The sequence below is a fragment of the Bos mutus genome, chromosome 24 (genome assembly GCF_027580195.1).
Source record: "Bos mutus isolate GX-2022 chromosome 24, NWIPB_WYAK_1.1, whole genome shotgun sequence".
NCBI classification, from domain to species: Eukaryota; Metazoa; Chordata; class Mammalia; order Artiodactyla; family Bovidae; genus Bos; species Bos mutus.
Genome location: NC_091640.1, coordinates 3,566,791 through 3,580,000, shown reverse-complemented (window position 1 = coordinate 3,580,000; position 13,210 = coordinate 3,566,791). Strand labels below are relative to the sequence as shown.

Genomic DNA, 13,210 nt, shown 5'->3' with positions numbered 1-13,210 from the left:
TTTTGAGTTCAAAGTAAAGTGCATCTTCAGCAAGATCAGATGATGAAATAAATTAAATCAGCAGTGAAGGTCAGTATACATTCTGACTTGGGAATGTGAACTTTTCAGAAACCTGTATTTATTACATTTTACTATTTTTAAAAGCCAGCTGCGAGATTCATAGCAAGAAATGGTGCGACATACCAATGAATGCTGACCCGAAGTGAAGGCTCTTTTCAAAATGGTTAATACGCCTGATTGGCAAGTCATCCCTGGCGCCTGTGTCATTGTTACAGCACAGCTTTAAAATATATGGATTTAAAACGCAAGTATCGTGACTAATATTTATTTCAAGTACAGAATGTGTCACAGCAGTGGGCCATCCTATTATTAATGCAGTAAACTGTGTAATACTCTATAAGAGCCAGCCCTGCTTCAGTTCTTAGCTACATGAAAATAACAGTAAAACATGTCTGTTTTTTCCTGCTAAGCTTTATTGTTACCTGGGAAGGTACTGGCATTCAGAAAAGCCAAATGCAGACAAATAATGTGAACATAAACCATGCCTGAGCATCGCTCTGCTGTGCAGAAATCTCCCTGCACTGCCCCTCAAACTTTGAGAATATATATATATATATATTTTTTTAATTAAAAATAATTAAAATAGAAGGAAACTGCTGTATCTCCAGAAGGTAATCAGAAATAAACATTCTAGTAAATATTCTAAGTCAGCCAGGAAGTAACTCAGATGGTTAGTACTCACTGCATCACACGTGAAACACTAATAATATTTATGAAAACAGTCCTTGGTCAGGGGGTGGGGGGTTGAAAGGAAGCAGCCCACGGAGGTCTGAGTTTTCCATCTGTGGTTTGACATGGTCGTGAGCAGGGGGAGGGTGCTACCTAGCCTTGTGTTATTTTGTGCAGGAGCAGAGTTCCCTTACTGTATCCAGCAGGTCTTGAGTTTGCATTATGTTGTCCCTTTAAAATTGAGAACAAGAATTTATTTTAGAAAAAGAAAGGAAAATGCATCTCATACCTAGGCAAGTTGGGAGATGCGTAGAGGCGATATTTGAACCTGTTTGCCCCCACTTTTCATGAACTGGGAAAACGAGTGTCTCAAAAGCTCTCAGGGAAAACCAACTTGGAACTGCGGTGATCACAAAAGGGCCTTGTCTGTCTCTCTTCAGCTCCTCCCCTTTCCAGGCCGAGTTCCCGGGAGCTGGTGTCACGGGGTGAAGGGATGGTCCAGACCCTCTGGCAGTTCAGGTTCAATGCCCTGACACCCACCCGTGCCCAGCCTGGTGGGGATGGGGGTGGGCAGCCTGGGTCCCTCTCCCCGCTGCCTCCTTCCGAGTCACTCAAGAGGAGATGCTCAGGGCTGGCTTCAGAGGCTTTTTTTTTTTTGGTGGAAACATTCAAATCCAGTAGGTGCAGTGCACATGGTAACTGAATCCCCAGGTTCTCAGGCACTTTTCTGAAAGTCGGAGCTTGTTGTGGTGTTTGGCTAAATTTCTGGGAGTAGCTGGCTGAAGGCATTAGACTACTGAGAGTCTGGCTGATTCCCAAAGGGTTTCTGCAAATTAATCACCCTCTGAGCTAAATTTGTTTATAGACGTATTTGGAATGGAGGAGATCGCCTGGGATGCATCCTTTCCATTTGTTCTGCAGAACACCTGCTCAAAGTATTGGATGGCAGCCGTCCCCCCCCCGCCCCAACCCCGGGTCCTCCTGGTGTGCCAGGACCCAGTATCTCATGACGGTGGCAGGGGTGATGACAAAGATAATCATACATCTACGCCTCCATTTTTCCTCCAGGGAATCGAGGGCCCCGAGTCATCTCCGCAAGAGTTGAGGTGGTCCAGGGGATGCAGGCATACGTGGAGATTTTATATATGTATAAATCCATTTGTCTGTTTCTATAGCAATTGCTTCTTAAAAATAATTTAGTAGTTTAATACAAAAGCAGGAGATGGATTTTTATGTGCTCATAGAGGGAAGATTTTTTTTTTTTTTTAGTTTCACACATGTTCAGTTTTAATGGGTAATAATTACATCTTTGTGTTTTGATGTCAGGCTGGTTAGGAGCCCTGATTCTGCAGGCAGGCTCCTCATTGATTTGCTGGGAACCGCTGATTCGAGAGAGAGAGTTGCAGGCCAGGCTCCCCTTCTGTTTTCAAGACCAGTTAACACTTAAGTGGCTCCTTCAGTCCCCTTTCTACAGTCACTTTTTTTTTCTCCCCAGCCTTTCTGTCCAGGCCCTGGAATCGAATACACATATGGTTTTGTGGTTGGGTTGTTTCTGAAAGGCAGATTCCTTAAAAAAAAAAAATGACCCCCCCACCGCCTCCCCCAACCAACCCTCTTTCGAGGCTTTTTTCCCACCTCCTGACTCCAGGCTGTGGGCTTGCAGGCCCGAGTCTCTGCTGCTGTGCCCTGGATGTGCGGGGAAGGCAGTGAAGATGAGCGATAATCAATCTTTCCGAGAGAAGCGATGGGCATGAGAAGGCCGCCGTCCTGTGACTAAACACACCCCTTTTATGGAGTGTTGGTACTAATAAAGGACGGCTTATTACTGAGGCAGAGACCAAAGCCTGGGTGAGGTCAACCCTGACTGACAGTCATCAGTCATTCTTAATGATACTTTTTCCCGAGCTTTCTAAGGGATTCTGAGCAGAGTGCAAATCATTCGGGGTCATTCATAGTTCATGTACCCACAGATGGCAAAGGTTTTGAAAGACTTCGGTTTAAACTTGTTAAAAAAAAAAAAAGATCCTCACTTTTTTTTTTTTTTTAAAGGAAGGGAAAATACCCCCAAACAAAACATAGATTTTTCTTATTGGAACGTTTTCATGTTCTTTCAACCTAGTAGATGTTTTACACACTATGGTGCTTGTGCATTATTAAAAGAGACATAAATTTATGTTTTATGACGTCTGTCTTCTTTAATTATTACCTTTGATGTCTATTGGTGACTAAAGAGAGCTTAACAGGATTTCTTTCTCTTCTTAAATTTCGTGTCGTGAAACCCAGCTAGTCCCTGACACATGTGTGTTCCTCACCTTCAGGATTATTTTATAAATCCCTTTCTGATGAGCGGAAGTGTCAAATCAAGGACAGGTCATAAAGTAAAAGTATAAACCTTTTAAAGAGGGACCTTGGTAATATATAAACATTCTGCACACTATCTGAATTTTTTATGGACTAAAGAAAAATTATATTTCAGCTGGAGGAAGGGAGAAGTTTAAACATCAGCCTGTGTTTTAATGTATGATTTTCCCCCCCTCATGCTCTTATTTATAGCCACAGAAGGAACCATTGGTGTTCAGGGCGATTTTAAACATTTTGACTTGATTTGGAGCCTGCCTGTTAATTGTACGTGTTTAAATGCAGAAGGTTGACTGTAAATTGATTCTTGAGCCGACATTGAACACCAAGGGAAGCAATGGATGTGGGGCAGAGGCCTGGGTCTTTGTTCTTTCACTGATTTTTTTTTTTTAAATAATCTTCCCTGAGCCTCAGTTTCCTCCCTATAAATGAAAGGTTTGGCTTATACCCCTCCCCACCCCCCACCAGGGCCATGCTACTATACAACCCTGCCATCCCCTTAACTGATCTTACCTCCTGACTTGGAGCGCATGGCTGCCATGAAGCAACAGCTGTCCCCCTTGTTTTTTTAAAGCTGGTTGTGCACAGAGAATTTGTGTTTGGTAAAAGTTGAGTTTATTTTTGCTCGTAACACTGGAAGTAAGCTGAAATCAACAACTTCCGGCCTTCTGCCAGCTTTGGTGTCAAGGCGAATGGAAGCGGTCCCCACACAGGAGGCCTCGACATCCGACCAGGAGGACCTCTTGGGAGTGACTGTTTGAGGCGACTGCTGTGATGATGGGGGCCTAGGACTTTGGGGAAAGCTTCCTGGGTGCCCTGCGTCTGAAATCTTGGAAGGGGAGGCTGGAAACACCACTGACTGTGCTTTTCAAAGCGAAAGGGCTGACTTGCTTTGTTACGGAAATACAGGGTATTTTGAGTTGAATTCAGCAGGTGTTTCCTGACCACCTACTGTGTGCAAGCAAGCTGGGGCACTAGGTGAGTGAAGCTCTGGAGCCCACAGGGACGACGTTGGAGCTGTGGCTTCTAATGGTTCCTCCTGTGAAGGTGCAAACGTGACTTTCCCAGTGGCAAGTGGGCCCCTCCTGTGTCCACCACCTCACCATGCCACTCTGAACGTTGCTTCTTGGGCCCATGAAATGGGGATTCCACGGAAATGTATACCCTATGGAAATGTAGCTGACCATCCACGCATCAGGAGGGGAAGGGGCTCCTGGCAGGGCGTATCCCGTGTGGGCAGCCCGGAGCCCTTCACCGAAGCCCATCCTGCTACTGGGCTTGCCTCACTGCTGGGCGTTAGCAGGAAGAGGGGGCCCTCCAAGCCTCGGGTTCTCTGAGGACAGGTTCTCCGTGGGGGTGTTTTTGGCATGAGTTGTTTAGAATTCAGCCACACAAGAGCCACTTGGTTGAGAGGCAGGCTTGCTCTGCATGAATGTCAAATGTCAGTTCATCTGGTAAAACGTGAGGCTTAAATTATGGCCTGTGCTAAACAATTTAGTTTAGAAATAAGTGCTATCTTTAGGGAAACCCTATAAAAGGGGATCAGCTGTAAAAGATGCGACTCAGTAGTGGGGGGGGTGTGTGTGCCTGTACACAAAACTAGCAACATATTTTCAAGGCAAAATTATAGACACAGATGTAAATGTTTGCTTGCAGTGTATAAATGTCTTCAATATTCAGACCACAGAAGATGTGAAAGGGGAGAAAGTATTTGGATGTAGCTGTTGTTAATGTTTAGTTTTCCTTATGCAATCAGTAGATCGTCCGTCTCCAAGGAATGGATCTCTCTCTGCTCCCCACTACCCCCCTCCCGTTTTTCTGGAACCTTCCACCATTCCCACTGGTGAGCCCACTGGGTCTTTGGTTCCCTCCTGATTACCCTCTGGAAGACATCTATCAGGCACTGTCTTATCTGTTTGTAAGGCAGCTCAGGCCCCAGATTTAAGTCATGGGTTCTGGCTACAAGTTAGAGTGTGATTAATAATTGACTAATGTAGCTTTTATTTATCACAGGCTAGCACATTTCGCCATTACTAGTTAATTTATGTTAAGTGTAAGCTGTCGTTCAATCTGTTTTTCAACTTTTTTTTTTTTTTAATCCTAAGTCTATCTTTCACTTTTTGAGAAACAAAATCCTCATACAGGGTACAGGCTCGCTCGGTGCCAAAAAGTTGATTTCCTTTTCACTGAAGCCATACATCACCAGGCCTCCCAGCTGCACTGTCAGCCTGTGACAGAATGACATGTGTCATTTATCAAAGGGGCCAGGCTGGGCCTTGGGAAAGGCTGCCGACAAAGCCTGAGAGAGTTCATTTTGCAGTCCCCTCCTACCCTCTGTGAGCCCCTTGCCAGGAAAGGCTGTGATGTTTCTGTCTTCACAGCATTACTGTAAGTCCTTCAACCTTCACAGCATTAACCCTCGGCACCTCAGCGTGCAGCAACCCTGCAGAGTCCAGCTGGAGAGGCTTGGAGACCCCCGCGGGTGCGTGGTCCAGCCTGGGACCCCCCCACATCGCTGTGTAGGTGCACCCCCTCAGAGTGTTGTGTCTCCTTTCTCTCCCTACTTTCTCATGACTTTCAACAATTCAAGCCTTAAGTTTTCTCAAGTGTGACAAGGTCAGAAGCAGGAAGAATCTCCCTTGTATTAAAAAAGTCGGTCCCCAGCTCCCCCCGGGCAGAAATTCTGTCTTCTATGTATTTTAGGGTCTGCCTAATGACTGTTTTACTCTAGTCTATTTTTGACACCACCTACTAAAACCCAATAGTTGTTTCTTCTCTATCTCTGTTGCTTAGAACCTGTAACCCCATCCTCACCCGCACAGAGACAGTGTTGGGGTTCGGGTGTCACTCTTACTCAAAAGGATATTTTTCGAGGAGGAAGAGAAAAGGCTACCTTTACCCCCCAAGTTGCATACTTTTCCTATGAGTCCCGAAACCACCCCAAAACAACCAAAAAAAAAAAAAAAAAAAGGAAAAGGGAAGAAAAATATCCACCAGAGGGGAGCGCAGTGTTAAAATATAAAAGCACTTAGTTAAAAGGAAAAAATATATATATTTTTTCCTCCTTGAAGGGAAGAGTTTTGCATTTTAATCCCGTGTGGGAACATGAGAAAAGTTACTATTTCTCCCATCCCTACCCTTTTGTACTTTGTGTCGTCCTAGGACTGAAGTTATTTACAGCTTCAGATATCATTTAAAGAGATAGCTAAGCAGACTGTTGCCTCCGCCAGGAACTTTCCAGAAAGAAGTCCTATAAATTAGCCATTGCTCAGGAGTGGCTGTTTTCTAGGCAGAGCTGGCCCTTTCATTTGTCTGCATAAGGCTAATTTATTTTTGCAGCCAGATGTGAGCTGACAGCCATCACTCAGAGCTTCCTTCCCCACCGTCACGAGGTCGGGAAAACAGTCACGTTTCCCATTTTACAGAATCCCCATCAACATTATTGAAGATGGATGTATCTTTAAAGCAAAGATTGATTGTGGATATCGGAGTTATGGTGCCATTTATCATGGTGAATATTATTTAGACTTGGGTTGTACAAGGCTGTAACTTGAGACCCAGCCAGGGGAGGGACAATCTGGAAATGTGAATCCATGAACTTTAATGGATGGATGTTTTTTTCAAAGCTCAACTCACTATAGCGTGATTTACTTTTCTTACAGAGAGGAAACAAGCGTTTCGGTTTTAAAGGGACAGCACACTGGATTGTCCTGTTGAGTGGGGTCCTGCCCCGCGTCCTCCCCGGGGAGGCCCAGGATGGTCGGAAGTCCTGAGAAAGCCGGGCAGCCCAGCCCGTGGCCCTGTAGACACGCCTTAAAGGCCAGATTCCAGGTCTCTCATCCCTGTAAGGACCTGGTGGTATTAGGGGTGGAGATGCGCCCCAGAGCCTGCCATTATCAGGGAAACAGTTAAGACGCTATTTATCTGAAGCCAGCTCGCCTCTCCTAAGTGCTGCAGAAAGTGGCCATTTATATTTAGGAAGACAGATGAAGCCGGAATGCTGGTGTGTCAGGAGCAGGAAGATCTGGGGGAGAATGCTCAGATATCTCTGGGTTCCTAAAGGTAGGAGCGTATGCAGCGGAAGGTGTCTCGGCGACCTAATTAATACCAGCCTTTCTCGCCTGATCACTGTGCTTAGTTTCTGCTGCTGGCTCTTTCGGGGGCTCTCAGACCTTTCCGCCAGGCGTCAGGGCGTCCGAAGTGGAAGCTTCCAAGGACTGGCTCTCCTGTCTCCGTTCCTAGAAAACAGTAGCACTGGACATCCCAGCGAGTTTGTGATTCCTTCCTTGGGGGATCCAAGAAGTTCCTGTGTCAACTCAACCACCCGAGGGCAGGGGACACGTGCTTCATTTACAATGAGTCACTCTGTGCAGACCTGTGCCTTGCCTGCCTGGGGCGTGGCTCTTTTGACCCTCAATCATTTTATTTGTTGCTAATGTTGTCTGATTTCTCTCTTCCATTTCAGGGGAGCGGGTGCCAGCCGTGAGTATAGAAGCTCCTGAAAGTGAGAGAGGGTCAGTCCAGCCGGGCAGGTGTGCCGTCCTAGCCCTCCTGACTAGGGAGGCCGCCCCTATGCCCCGGGAGCAGACGCATTCTGTGGAGCTGGGTCCCACGGACCCACAGAGGGCCCCCACAGAGGGCCGCAAAGCAGCTCTGATGCTTAGACTGTCCCTTGGACTGCCTACCCTCCCCGCCACTTTGGGATTTAAACGTAGGCAGTTGCTTGCAATTGTGCGGTGCCCTGAAGAAAAAGTAATTCTTCTTTTTCAGCACTGGATGCTCATCAGCTGTCAGATGGCCCCCTCTGACGGCACAGGCCAAGCTGTGGGACCCCGAATGCTTGCCTCTGTTCGTAAAGTCACTCCTGGACACACCTGTGTCCCCGGGGACCCTGGGCCTCCTGAGGGCAGGACAGCGGGGTCTTCTTCCCTCTGAGCCCAGCACATCGTGCTATTGGATGACAGAGCACCTCGGTGAGCAAGGCCTGGCTCCGGAGGACCAGGGCACGGGCAGCCGCCACGTCCGGCAGGCTGAGTGGACCCGCATGCGGGGATGGGAGGGGATTCAGAAAACAGGCACCTTTTTGTCTATTTCAGACTGCTAACCCCCGTCCGTGGTGGGAAGGTTCTCTTGGGAGCGGCCTTATTTGTACTATCGACGCATCTAAAAACAGAAAACTGAAATCCAGGGTAGCAAAGAGAGGGACAAGGAAAGAGGGTGAAATGAATCCCTGGCACCCGCTCTCGAATGTTAGGTAGGGAAGGGTGAACTCACACCTGGGAAAATAAGGTTGGGGGTCTACTGGTCGGCGAACTCAGGGCTGTGGTGATGTGGGTATTCTAAATACCAAGATCTCCCATCCATCTCGTGGGTGTACAGGTCTGTGTTTATTTGCAAGTTAAAAGCACATTCTTGGCCTTTTAGGAACCTATGAAATATCTGCAAACAGGAAGTAGTCTATCAAATTCATATGAATCACGGCGTCCGTGATATTGGCTGAGGTTAAGTCGTTACACTAAATATATTGTAACCATTATTAATGCATGGGGTCCTCTGCCATCTTGGTGATATAGGACCACCGCTTCCTGATGAAAAGCTGTGGGTGGGGGTGGGTTCAGCACAGCCCCCCACCATCTTGTAGTGATGGGTGGGTGCTCAGGAACTCAAGTTTCTGACCAGGCAGCTTGTTCACGCGCACACACCCAACAGGTTGACTGCAGTTCCCAGGAAGACAGAAAACGGGAACAGAAGTGCCCGAACTTCAGCAGACACGACCGAGCATCCAGAAGGAGGCTGAATTTATCACGGCACATTACGGAGTGCAGCAAATGTCATGAAAACCATTGTTTTTTAATTTTTTTTCTTGGAGCGTTTGAATGAGGTGATTTATGGGAGTTATCCATCTTAAGGGTCATCCGTCATTTTTTAGTTGCTAGGCAATCAAACCAGCAGCTGTTTGCTTTGAATCAAGCTGAAAAGTTGTCAGTCACCACACGCAGGTATGACCTTAGTGGTTGAACACATCATGTGTGCACAATTAAAGAGGCGTCATCTCTTCCCCAACCAGGTCCCCTGACTGCCCTGCCAGTTGTTGGGGTAGTGCTGGCCCTTCTGGGCTGCTCCGAGAAAAAAGAAACAAAGGAGTGGATGGAAAATTCCTTGACTGGGAAACTTGAAAATACGCCTCAAACACTGTCTCACCCTTTCACTCTGTGCTCCACAGAGGGGCTCAAATAAGAGCCACCAGGGGCTGGGCGGCAGCCCAGTGGTTTACAGTATTTCAAGAAACCAGGCTAAGAAAAGCAAACCTCAGTTCTCTGGTGGGAGAACCGAACCCCAGCTGTTCAGCACGCGGCCCAGATTGGAGGCCAGCCCAACGGTGTTTAGGGGTTGGCAGCCAGTGCCCAGTGGTGAGATGATGCTCTGTCCTGGTGGGTCCCTAGCGGGGGCCAGGGGCCATCAGCTGCTGCCCTTTCCCCTGGGAGCTCTGGCCACTCAGCGTGGAGTGGATGCCAAGTCTCACGCGCCACCACCATGCTGAGCCCCTGTGTCTCCTGGGGTCCTTCTGATCCCACCTATGTCGCCTCCCCCAACCTGGAGCATTTTGAGTCCTTCTGAAACACTGCTGACATTGAGGGGACAATTCTGGGTGTAGGCAGCACACCAGCTAATGTGTTGGCCGTACCACCTGCCTGCACCCTGAATTTTAGATATTCACAAGACTCCAAAAACTACCCCTAGCGAGGAAAACAAATGCATATTACCGTGTATTTTTCATAATTTGGATCAGGTGCCCATCGTTTGTGAATCGTCCAAGTAGGAATATTTCCTTTGTTTCTCAGTTGGGTTTAAAATGTATCCACACAGGGAGTCGGAGAAGGCAATGGCATCCCACTCCAGTACTCTTGCTTGGAAAATCCCATGGACGGAGGAGCCTGTTAGGCTGCAGTCCATGGGGTCGCTAGGAATCGGACATGACTGAGCGACTTCACTTTGACTTTGCACTTTCATGCATTGGAGAAGGAAATGGCAGCCCACTCCAGTGTTCTTGCCTGGAGAATCCCAGGGACGGGGGAGCCTGGTGGGCTGCTGTCTATGGGGTCGCACAGAGTCGGACACGACTGAAGTGACTTAGCATAGCATAACACACAAGGAATTAACAGCCACAAAGCCACGTTTTAGGCATCTGTGTGTCACAGAAGAGTATCTTCAGTAATTCAGGCTACCTGGATGGTTTATTTAGTGGATTTTGCTGGTGGATATTTAGATCATGTGGCTGAGAGATCTTTAGTGTGTATTTTGGAAAGTCTAAAGCTAATTTAGGGTGCAGAGGGAGGTGGGAAGGGTGTTCAGGATTGGGGGACACATATGTACCTGTGGCCGATTCATTTTGATGTATGGCAGAAGCCATCATGGTATTGTGAAGTAATTATCCTCCAATTAAAATAAATTAATTTTAAAAATAAATAAAATTAGTTTAATTTGGGAGCTGAGTGAAAGCCGCTCGATCGTGTCCGACTCTTTGTGACCCCAGGGACTATAGCCTGCCAGTCTCCTCTGTCCATGGGATTCTCCAGGCACGAGTACTGGAGTGGGTAGCCATTCTCTCCTCCAGGGGATCTTCCCGACCCAGGGATTGAACCCAGCTCTCCTGTTTTTGTCTTCTTTTAGTTTTGCTTCCTTTTGGTCTTTACCCTACTGTGTCTGGGAACTGTGCGTATGTGTAACAGCATCTAGCATACTTCTTCATGTTAGCTTGCTGCTGTTGCTGCTGCTAAGTTGCTTCAGTCGTGTCCGACTCTGTGCAACCCCAGAGACAGCAGCCCACCAGGCTCTGCCATCCCTGGGATTCTCCAGGCAAGAACACTGGAGTGGGTTGCCATTTCCTTCTCCAATGCATGAAAGTGAAAAGTGAAAGTGAAGTTGCTCAGTCGTGTCTGACTCTTAGCGACCCCATGGACTGCAACCCACCAGGCTCCTCCATCTATGGCATTTTCCAGGCAAGAGTACTGGGGTGGGGTGCCATTGCCTTCTCCGTCATGTTAGCTTAGGAAGCCCAATTTGGGAGTTGGGCTTCCCTTAATTTGTCATCAATTTTTTTTTTTAATTTGTTCATTTGTTAGGTGTTTCTGAGGGTATGAAACCTTTCCTTCAAGTGGGCGATTCTGCCCGTTGGAAGTGAGTTTTCTGATCACGGCTTCTCAGGAGCCAGGTGTATACTGGACTCCAGGTAAACCATAAAAGGAGCCCTGATATGACCTGTCCCCCCGCCACCACCCAGACAGCAGTGACTCCAGACAGCAGTGAGAGGTTCAAGGGAGGACCCACAGTCCTTCACCTGAAATCCTGGAGGTTTTGGAAGACAGAATTTTTCAGATTTTTGAAAAGAAATTCAGTGCCTACACTGTGTTATTTTGCAGCATCTTTGCTTAATGATACGTGGATTTTCTGAACTGTATGAATATTAACAGTGCCCAGAGTGAATAAATAGAGACCTCGAATATATAGGTTGGGTTTTTCCTGCCAGTGAGGTCAGGTCAGGCTAGACTTCTCATAACCAAGCAAGGAGAAACCCCTTTTGGGTTTGGACTTTGGAGTAGAGGGGAGAGGTTGTGGATCCGTCTCACAGACCTGCCTGTTCTGGGAACCACACACGCCCCATGGCCTGGCTGCAGCTTCCTTGGTTCTGAGTTGTGGGCTGGTGTCGCCTCTCACCCTGTCCTGGGGCTTCTTCCTGGAGCTGTCGCCTGCCATTCCGCTCCCCCATCCTCCTCCCCCACCACCCCCCTCCCCCATTCTTCCCCACCAACCCCCTCCCCCATCCTCCTCCCCCCCACCCCTCCTCCACCCCTCCCCCATCCTTCTCCTCCATATCCCCCCTCCCCCACCCATGTAGAGGGGTGTATCCCTTATATCTTCAGCCTTCCGACACCTTCCCAGTTACCTATTTAAAACTTGAAACTGTAGAAACATGTTTTCCTGCCAGTGTATTTTGCTACATCTCCTGAAGTACAGTTTTCTCTCATTTTGGGGGGATTTGGAATCAGTCTCATAATGCAGTTTACTTAGGGAGGAAAAAAGGAAACTCTTAAACTTCCAGTGTTCCTGTCTATTTTCCTGGCAAATACCTAAACACAGTGAGGATACTAAGAGAGGGCTTTGCCATCATCCCACCCTTGTAAGAGAGAAACCCACGCCACATGTTAGGATGACCAGGGCTGACACATGGAAGTCACGGTTGTGCCGGGATCCTTTCTTCTTTTCAGGGGGGCTGGGTGGGCTGAGTCAGCCCGTGGATTGATATTAACATGTTTAAAGGACCCTGTAAGCAAACCTCCTTTTTGAGGGGTTGTATCTCGCCACCTTCCATTTCTCACTTGGAAAGATGGTTCATCCTTTGACTTGTCGGGCGGTGCCACCAAGGTGCTTGTTCACTGCACAGCCGCTGGCTGCCCTGCTCCCCACGTAGGATGCATTTCGCAGGCTGGTAAGTCTTCCTTTGTGTAGTGTGGGTTGGGAGGATTCATTGATTTTTAAAATCCTTAAAAAAAAAAAAAAACTTTTAGGAGGCACATAATTATTTGTAAAACGGGGTACCCTTTTGGCTGTCTTCAGAGCTCTTTGAAGGGCAAGGCCACACCTGGGGTTTTGTTGTCTTTCAGATTCCTCATCATGTCACTGAGAAGATGCTATCTTTAGATGGGCCCCCCTCCACACAGACAGGAGCTGAAATATGTCCTGTGAGTGGGGGAAGGGGAATCTTCTCATCCCGCCGGATGCACTGCCCACGTGGCTGACTCGGCTGGGTGGCCTCCGTGGAGCCTCTGTGGCACAGCTGAATTTCCAGTTGCTGGTTTCTGCACGTCTACCCCTTCTACCCGCCATCCCCCTGCCCCCCACCCCTGACACACTGCCCTGGCCCCTGCTCCCAAACTCCGTTCTGCTCATCCTGGCTCTCTCATCCCCTTCTCATCTCTTCTCTCTCCTCCACCTCTTCTACCAATTTCCACAAACGTTATTTTGCAGTATCTTGCACTCTTCAGAGGACAATTGCTCCGAAATCTAGTAAGTCATAATAAATATAGTTCCAGATGATGGGGTAGTGGCAGTGCTCTGGGAATAA

The 13,210-nt window shown here is 47.8% G+C and overlaps 1 protein-coding gene across 1 annotated transcript in view; it reads left to right on the top strand.

The window, feature by feature from the left end:
• Window positions 1–13,210, top strand: part of TSHZ1 (teashirt zinc finger homeobox 1) — a gene marked incomplete at its 5' end in the record, with an annotated part of 79,514 nt that overhangs the window by 9,704 nt on the left and 56,600 nt on the right. The window lies entirely within an intron of this gene.